General features: G+C 35.0%; 1 long non-coding RNA gene across 1 annotated transcript; it reads left to right on the plus strand.

Annotated features, from left to right (window-relative positions):
• Positions 1-380: 380 nt before the first annotated feature.
• Positions 381-2,291, plus strand: LOC140875719 (uncharacterized). Its single transcript, XR_012148576.1, has 2 exons — positions 381-599; positions 2,046-2,291. It is a non-coding gene; the product is annotated as an uncharacterized lncRNA (long non-coding RNA).
• The last annotated feature ends 6,627 nt before the right edge of the window (positions 2,292-8,918 follow it).

Raw genomic sequence — 8,918 nt, forward strand, 5'->3', positions numbered from 1 at the left:
ATTTTGGCCAAATGGTTCTTCTGTATAAAAATTTAATACAATGAATAGTTTTTCAGATAATATTTTTATTTTATGGGTTTTTTTTTTTTATGAATATGAAGTTTGTGGCGACAATTTTTTTGGCAATTTCTCATATATTTTTGTATGCATATATATGCTAACTGATTTATTTTATGCATACATGCATGGGCATGGCATGAGAATGGTGGTTGGGAGCAAGAAGAAAGATCCCATGTCTTCCAAACCCTTTTCTCACGTGCGAGCAATTTGCAATTAAATTAATATTTATCTCACACGAACCATGGAAAAATAATTCCTTAGGTCTATAAAAATCCGCTGATTACTTCCCCTAAATAATAGAGCCTTGCTTTATTTCCGGCCATATTCTTCTATACATATCATCAGCTAAAACCAAATTCGAGTCTCCGTCAAAGTCCTTCGAAATTTTTTTATTTGTTCGTGTTAATCGAAACAAGTCGAGCTTTATTTTCTTTAATTCGTGTGGTCGAAATGGAAGTTTGAGAGCTGAGACGATGGATTAATCACCGGAGGAAAAGAAAGTATAGATATGGATCGAATCGATCGTACTTTCGAAAAAGGTAAGTTGTTTCCATGCTAGGCTTGTCAAGTGAGCAATCTTGATGCCCTTTAACCTATGTTCCATTGTCCGTTCGACCTTATAATATTTTAATTTGTCAACTAGAAACCCTAGGTTAAAGTTATTACTAATAATAATATATACTAATTTTATTTCAAGAATTCATGATATCGATTTCTTTAAGGCCATGATAAATTTCGCTGGAATTGGTTGATATACTGTTATTGTCTTGTCATGTCGTCAAGTACTATTTTGTTTAATGGGATTGAAGTTAAGTTAAGACAATAAGTAAAATTGTACTGTGTGATTCCTATGTTTGTTTCCTTGTCTCGCCAAACCATGAAAATTGACGATTCCTTTGTTATATACCAAACTGAAATTTTGTTTATTTACATTGTCCATTGAACAATTTTGATATAGAACTTTCAAATCTTGATGCAAAAGACTTTGATTTCAAACCTTTGATACAGATTTATATATTGTAATTCCATGTATTTTTAAACTACTAAACTTCAATTTTAATATATAGGTTAATTACTACTTTTTGAACCAAATCAAATTAATTGCAACTGCTTGATTCATTTAGGGGCTATTTGTTTTTTTGCCGTGAGGTCGTCTCATATAAATTTTGTAACTACAAGCATGAAATCAAGTAGAGAAGAAGAAACAACTCAATATATAAGAAAAGGGTTACAATTTAAATTTGGAATGGAACCAGCAAGTACTGGTGTTTATGTGTTTGGGACTTCAGCTAAAATCTCACATTGGAAATACATGGAGGGCTTAGAATGAACAATATCATATCATTACGGTGATATACAAATTCCATTGCTCGGTCTTTTGGATATAAAAATAACTTAAGTTTGATGTCCAACTTTTTTTGTATATTTTTAAAATTACTAACTCTTAGTGATCATGGTACACACACACACACACACACACACACACACACACACACACACACACACACACACACACACATATATATATATATATATATATATATATATGAACGTAAATAGTTGTGTCAATATCATAAAAAGTGGAGGGTACGTGAGGAGGTTTAAAACTATGAAGGTCGTACAGACAACGGAACTAAGGTATAACTGGGCAAGGACTGCTTAGTTGCCAAGCTTTTGCATGGAAATCACTGCCTATATATGGGAACTCGAAGCCGATTAAGTACGCCAAGAGCAATTGGTAGGTTTTATTTCCTCCGAGATTTTTATGGGACGGAATCTTGAGTTCGAGACTTCGAGTTCAATCTAGCTCCTCTCGAGTACAACAGATTCTATATATGAGGGTATTTTGGTACAAGCCCAAGAATACTAAAGTTAAAAAATAATTATTATATGTGTGTGTATGTTTGTGTGTGATTTTAATGATATTATTATTGTTGTTATTGTTGTTGTTATTATTATTATTTTTTTTCCATTGGAAAATGAAGATGTAATTTTGTTACGGTGGCGAAGCAAACAAATTGCACCTACTCTGCCAAGGGAGATTTTGCATCTCCACCAAACCACATGCATTGATGCATGCCCATAACTTCACCAACTACCTCTGACCTCATGTTGCATTATATATGTAATTTATATTCCAATAATTTGAGGGGAAAAAAAAAAGAAATTCCTTTTTTCTGTTGAAAAAATTAATGTTGGTATAATGGTATATATAATTTGCCTTTGGCTCATGGAGAATGGAATTTAGATTTTGGCCCTTCCATTAATAATTTTTAATCTTATATGAATTGTTTATATATCAGTAATGTTTAACGTTAGTTTATGTTTCGATCGTTCCTTTATCCATGCAATCGCCGTGTTAGGGCAAGGTTTAAATAAGTCCACTTTTTTGATGTGTTTTTAATGTAAAAAAAAAAAAAACAAAAACCAGAAAGTTTTGATTTTTGGATAAATATTTAAAAATGACTTCCTTTTTTTTTTATTTTTATTTTTACAATAGAAATAGGAGCAAAAGTTGAAACGCTAGAAATTCTAGTTTTTTTTTTTTAAAAAAAAGAAAACATTTTACTTGTTTTTTGAACACACCTAACCAAATTAACACCATAATTTTTAAGAAAAATAATTTTTTTTTTAAAAAGAAGCAGTTAAACAGTTCTTTTAGTCTTTATTGGCCTGTGCAACCAACCAGACTTTAACTCTTCATGTATGTTCCATGCCATAATTTTCCCCATTTTCACATTATTTCTAATTATTTTTAAAATTTTAAATTATTTGTGAAACCATTTTGATATTATTTGATATCTAGTTATAAGAATGACCATTTCATTTCTCTAACCAATTTATAACAAAATAATGTGTTTCCTCAAATCATTCCTCCAAAAAAATATCTCCCCTAAACTCCAAAAATATAACCAAACATATTAATCGCAGCAAGTTTACACGGGAAATGGAAAAAGAAAAAAAAAATTCGACAACATTTAAAATAATAAGAATGTAATATAATATGAAACAATAACATTATCTACCCAAAGATCGGAGCACACATTTTGGTACCAATATTCACCTACCACCAAAACAAACCAAAAAAACACACACAAACCCAAAGTGAGATCACTATCGCTAACTAATTTCTAATTTGATGCACTGGAAAAAGGGATTCAATTAAATGCCACACAAGATGAATATTGTTTTTAACGAAGAATTTTTTTTTCCCGAAAAATAAAATTATATATTTTCAGCTCTCAGATCATACAACATGGACGATTAATGGAGATGCAACGCACGCGTATAGTTCACAGAAATTCATTATTACTAATTAATAAAATTTGAATTATATATAAAGAATAAAAACCCTAAACCTACTTCCACTATTTCAGGAAAGGTCAAAGGGATTTTTCAGCCGTAGGAATGGCAGAAAGGGACAATAATAGTATAATTTAATTAATGCTGAAAAGCCAAAACCTTTAATTTAATTATTATTATATATATATATATATATACCCCCGCATACGTACACCTTTACTCTAGTTTCAGGCGTTCTTTGTTTCTACTTCTTTAAAATTAATTAAAAAAAATAAATCAAAGTATATGAAAGTGACCAAAATTTTATCATACTACGATCATAATTTCTTAGGTTATATATGACTTGACCAGAGCGTCGAGGAGTCGGAAAACATTGAAAAACTTCTTAACAAAGACCTTGCAGTGTGTCGAGACGCCTCGAGGTCGGCGGTGATCAAAACTAGCAACCTCATAATCCTCAAAACATGCATATATATGTTGCATTTTGAGTATCTAACATACTTTGAAACCATTGAATACGCATGTAATAAGGATGTTAGAGCGCGAACGACGGGTTAATACTTGTTTAAACCGGGACAGCAAGGTCAATTCTGTATCCATATATATATTTGATTCATCCCTCAGCAACTATTCTAGGTTAAAGCAACACATAAGTATGATCCATATATATTGCATGGTGAAAGATTAATCGGTACTTGTTGCATGTTAATTATTAATTTTATTACAGGAAAAACTGCAAATTTGGTCATGTATGTTTGTCACTTTGCGATTTTGGTCCTCTATGTTTTCATATTCAGTTTTAGTCTTGCATATTTTGATTTTTGGCAATTTCGATCATTTTTATTCGAAAATGCTTACGTGGCACTGCACACGTCAGCTCCACATCAGCACTGAATTTGTACTACGTCAGCGTCACGTCGGAAAAATGACTAAAATTGCCAAAAAAATAAAGATAGCGGATTAAAATTAAAATCTAAAAATATAAAGTACTGAAATCTCAAAGTGACAAACTTGCAGGACCAAAAAAACAATTTTCCCTTTTATTATATCTTAAAAACATGTATTCGTTCATCGTCACAAAAATGTATACACATATTTATTCAAAGTGTTATTATTTGATAATTAATGACTTTCTGAGATTTGTAAATAAACTAATTAATAAACATAAATTGATCTTGGTGTGGGTTGAGATTAAATTTTCTGGACAAGGAAACATGGAATTATCACTAACCATAATTTTATTTATCTTTTTTAAAAAATATTATATAAATTTCATTTTTTTTCTTTTTTAATTTGAAACACACCTATCTCTGCTCGATCATACTGCGTGTATAAGAGCCGGTGGTAGATGAGGAATCTAGTTTTTGAGTAGTTGGATGTACAAAAGCAAAAGTCATACAATCTATTATTGGATTTTTTTTTCTTAAAAAAAAACATGTTTATGTTTGGACTAAATTAATGATTTTTTTATTCTAAAGTAAACCATGCACGATTAATTGTTCTCTCTATCCTTTCATTAATTTATTGATAGTATTTTATTTTAGAAAATGATTTTTGTTAGGTTTGGACAGTGTGAAATCACAGAAATACCAGAAATAACTTTTTGACTTTAAGAGTTTGTGTTATTTTTTAGTGTTGTCAATACTTCAAGAAAATACTATGCAGCGGAATAAATAAATAACAGTAAATAACACACAGATGTTTATGCACAAGTATTAAATACTTGTGCGATGCCTCATGACGAAATAATCACTAGAAAATCAAATCAGTTTACAAAAATCAACTAGTGATTGTTTATTAAAAAGTATTTTTCTCAACAGATTGAGAAAATAAAAGACTTCCTAAAAACTAGTAAGAACTAGAATAATATATCAATAGGAAGTTCTAAGCCAAAAAACAAAAACCAAGGATCCACTTTCAGAATAACACTTCACTCGTGTGTTCTTCAGTATTTTCAACACTACTCGGCAACACAACGTAGCAGTAATATTTTCTTCAGAAATTCTTCAATGATCGATCTTCAATGCTCCAGAATTTCTTCAGTAATTCTCTATGTATTTTGCTCTCTACGTTTACTCTCTCAATCGTTGTCACTCTGATCGGTCCATGCACTCCCTTTTATAGATCTTCAATATATTTCCATAAATAAGAACCTACAAAGCATGAAAATAATATATAATCAGAATTCAAATATATCGAAGAAGTAATAATAAAAAAATACCAACTTTAAAACTTATCTAAGAAAGGCAAAACTATAAATATAGAAATTGAATTCAATAAGGAAATAATTTAAAAAAACATGTGCACGACATGTTCTTTCAAACTCCCCTTTTTTGCCTTTCTGGACAAAACACATCCACAAGTGCAAATAACCCCCCCTAACTTATACAACTAAAGCTCCCCCTGAATTTAATTATCTTAGAACACAGTGTTGTGTGGTTGTGTTGGCAACACCGACTCTCAACACTTACTAGATCAGAGTAGCACTTAGTTTAATAACATATCAGAGAGTAATAAGGAGCACAAACTAATCAACTCAGAAATATATTATGAACTCAGAGCAAAAAACAAAGATAAAAGATAAGATAAGGATAAAAGAAAAATCCTAAAACCAATTTTGATCAGAGCATGACTCTAATCATCTTCCTCTTCAGCTTGATTAGCACTTGATCCTACTCCCCTTTTTTGTCCAGAAGGCCCTGGTAGTCCAAGTTTAGTCCTATAATCAGCTAAAAAAGCTTCATAGTACTCGATATCAGCTTTTGCTTGGGCAATTTTCATCTCAGCATGAGCAATTTGAGCCCGAATTGCAATAGAATTCAACATAAGCAGAGCAGTATTATGAATGTTCATAGGTGGAATAGACTCAGTGTAGGCAACACTGGGTACATCACCAGTCCATGGTAGATCAATCTTCCGATTTCTCTTCAGAAAACCAGGTGCAATCTTGATAAGCTCATCTCCTTCAATCAACTCTTCATCATCCTCTTTCATGAAGTCTTGAGATTCCAGCATACCATAGATCAATGAAGAAAAATGAAACTTGGTTGCTTTCCAACCACGTTCTCTAAAAGACATAATATTGTCAAACACCAACTTTTCAAAGTCCAAAGGAGCTTGAGTTCCAATGGAAAACAGTGCAAGGGCTTGTGGTTTAGTAACCACTGTTGTATTGGTAGATGGTGTCCAATTTCTTGTGGCGATCTTATGAAGCACAAAAAAAAAGAAGTAAGCTTTGTAGCTGATAACCTGCCTGGATGCAGAGGAAACTTTTGAACCATTCATCCAGTGATCACCTTAGTGATTTGATCAATATCCTCATTAACCGTATCATTTCAGCATCGGGTTCATCATCATCAGATGGAACACGAGAGAAGACAACTGGTTTAGCCTTGGACTTCCGAATATTAGCCATGAATGTGGCCAGAGAAATTTCTTCATCCGTAGAAGCTGGAGCCTCTGTGGTTGTCTTTTTGCAATCATAAACAACAACAGCACTAGATGGCTCTTTCTCAGTAGAACCACATCATTAGAATCTTCATCAGTTGAATCATCATCACTAGTAGATGAATCTTCATTCTTTGAATTGGTCTTTTCAGCAACATAGGTTTTTGGTATTGCAACCACCTCAAAATCTTGATCTGCAAAATCATCTCCAAATTAAAAATCTGGATCATCTAACATAGGACGAGAAAACTCCCCCTTACCACAAAATCTCTTGTTTGTAGTAAAATCGGGGTTGTAACCCGCTTGACGCTTAGACCTCCTCGCTATTGGCTGTGTTGGAAACACATGATTCAACACTGAGAAATTAGGAGGATTCTCAAGGTCGATTTCATTTTCGGGTTCTCCTGGAGCAAGTTCTGCCAATGGTGTAGGTTGAATGACAACATGTACAATCGCGAGTGTAGTAGCCCAGTTCCAATTTACAAGATTAATGGTTAATTATGTTTAAATCTAATAAATATTTTATTACCAAGAGCACAAGTCAAGGTCAAAGAATACATGACATGAATGAGCAGCTCGGGTCAGTCATGAGCAGCTCGGGTCGGTCATGGTTGATCAACAAGGGCACGGGTATAGAGCTAGGGCTCGGGCATAGAGCTAGTGCTCGGGTATAGATCTAGGGCTCGGGCAGGGAGCTAGGGCTCGGTCATGTATGTGTGTGGAGTTTGGTTTGAGCTTGGGTCTTTCCCTTGGGGCTCGGGTCGGTCATGAGTGGCTCGGGTCGGGGCTTAGGGTGCTCAAGAAAGTGTTGTGCAAAGCCAAGGTAGTGTTCGGTCATGGGAAGAGCACATGGTAGGTAGGTCGAGAGTGAACACGTGGCTGAAGCAAAAGCACGATTAGTGTCCTGTCAGGTGTCACGCACTCGGTGGACAGCTGTCCCGGCTCATCCTCTATAAATAAAAGTCGAGGGTTCGGTCATTTTACACCATTTCACCTCACTTCTTAGTTCTGCTCGGACCAAGAGTAGCTCGGGAGTTCGGGAAGGAGTAGCTCGGGGCTTGACCAGGTGCAGTTCAGGTCGGGGCTTGACAAGGAGCAGTTCAGGTCGGGGCTTGACCAGGTGCAGTTCAGGTCGGGGCTTGACCAGGAGCAGTTCAGGTCGGGTCAGTCTTGAGATCGGGTCGGGTCGGGCTTGGACCTAAGGCAGTTAGGGGTTGTCTTCTTCCAGCTTAGTTCAAACTACGGTGTTAGGTACGAAAATACTGTTCGAGATATCCTGACTGAGTATGCATGTATTATGTGACTGCATGATTTATATGTCATGATATTATGCTGCATTCATTTGCATATTGCTGTTATCTCCTTCGAGATGTCTATTAGTAGGGTTGTACCCTATCCTATTAGTGGATGGACTTCCATCGATTTGGGTCCGGTGTATCCACATGTACTCGGTATGGGAGCCACCTCCTGAAGCGACGGCACAGCGTGCTACATACCAGGGCCCGGTCTGTCTCTGTTATCTGATCCTTGACCTCGAGTTATAGGGAGTTCACTTTGCATGCATGTATACTCATACTCTCGTACTGAGCATTTTATGCTTACGTCTCGTACTCTGTATTTTCTGGACACCCTATTCCATGGGGCAGGTTTGCGATTGGACGAGGAGGGTGGATCCAGGAGGGGCTAGTCAGTGGTTGGCCAGCTGGAGCTTCGTCTAGGTTTTATTACTGTTGTTTGGGTTTATACAGCTATTCGATTTGGTTATATATTATTTGGATAAATTACAGATTCCTTTACTTGGGATTGTATAACGTTTATGGTTTCCGCAGTTTATTCTGATATCTGTTTTTATTAAGTTAATTGCATGCATAAGTTCTGTTTAGTAGGTGATCCGGGTAAGGGTCACTACATTTATGGTATCAGAGCATGCAAAAGAATTCTTGGGATTTAGTCTCATCATGAGGTATTTTTGTAGATGGCAAATCGTGATGACATGGCAGTGTTGGTGGGCATTGGGGTGATTCCGACCGGGAGCCTCGTCGAGAACGGCGTCATCGTCATTATGACGACGAGCGTTTCACTGTGCGTCGATTCTTAGCGATGGGTCC

The sequence above is a fragment of the Henckelia pumila genome, chromosome 1 (genome assembly GCF_033568475.1).
Source record: "Henckelia pumila isolate YLH828 chromosome 1, ASM3356847v2, whole genome shotgun sequence".
NCBI classification, from domain to species: domain Eukaryota; kingdom Viridiplantae; phylum Streptophyta; class Magnoliopsida; order Lamiales; family Gesneriaceae; genus Henckelia; species Henckelia pumila.